A 1074-nucleotide genomic window follows, 5' to 3' on the forward strand; every position below is an offset into this window, starting at 1 on the left:
CCATATAAAAAAAAAAAAAAAAAAAGGATATATCCCAAGCCTCCAAGCCTCTAATACTACAGAAGACAAAATTAAACCTGGATTAATTATTTCTCATACAAGTCTCTACAACTATATGATATATATCAAATGATAGCTATTTTTGTTTGCATGTTGAAATGTTTGTAATATATTGTTTTCACCTTAATCATAAAGAAAATGAAACAAACATTAAATCCATGATTGATTACTATATAGATACATGTTGTTAAGTGCAGTTGAGATGGTTCAACTCATAGTGACCCTATATAGGGGTTCTTAGTAGTGACTGGTAGATTTGAACTACCTTCCTTGAACTTATGGTCCAGTGTTTATTCTACAGCACAACAGTATTCCATAGAGATACATGTTGTTTCTGTTGAGTGCTATCGAGTCAATTCCAACTCATAGCAATCTTGTATAAGGTTTCTGAGGGGGCAACTAGTGAGTTTGAAACACTGATCTTGCAGTTCAAATCGACATGGGGGTCAAGTGCTTATCCTACAATCTCACATAAGGACTTCAATATAAAGATACATGTTGTTGTTGTTGTTAGGTGCCGTCAAGTTGGTACTGACTCATAGCAACCTTATGCATAGCAGAATGAAACACTGCCCGATCCTGGGCCAACCTCACTAATGTTGCCACACTTGAGTTCATCAATGTTGCCACTTGGCCAATCCATCTCGTTGGGGGTCTTCCTCTTTTTCTCTGACCCTCCACCTTAACAAACATGATATCCTTCTCTAGCAACTGCTCCCTTTTGACAATATGTCCAAAGTATGAGAGGTGAAGTTTAACCATCCTAGCCTCTAAGGATCACTTTGGCTGGCTGCACTTCTTCCAAAATGGATCTATTGATCCTTTTGGCAACCCATGGCACTTTCAATATTCTCCTCCAACACCATATCTCAAAGGCATCAATTCTTCTACGGTTTTCCTTATTCACTGTCCAGCTCTTAAATGCAAATGAGATTATTGAAAACACCATGGCTTGGGTCAGGCGAACCTTAGTTCTCAAGCTGACATCTTTGCTCTTCAACACTAAAAAGGTCT

Source organism: Chrysochloris asiatica, unplaced genomic scaffold, assembly GCF_000296735.1.
Source record: "Chrysochloris asiatica unplaced genomic scaffold, ChrAsi1.0 scaffold00461, whole genome shotgun sequence".
NCBI lineage: Eukaryota > Metazoa > Chordata > Mammalia > Afrosoricida > Chrysochloridae > Chrysochloris > Chrysochloris asiatica.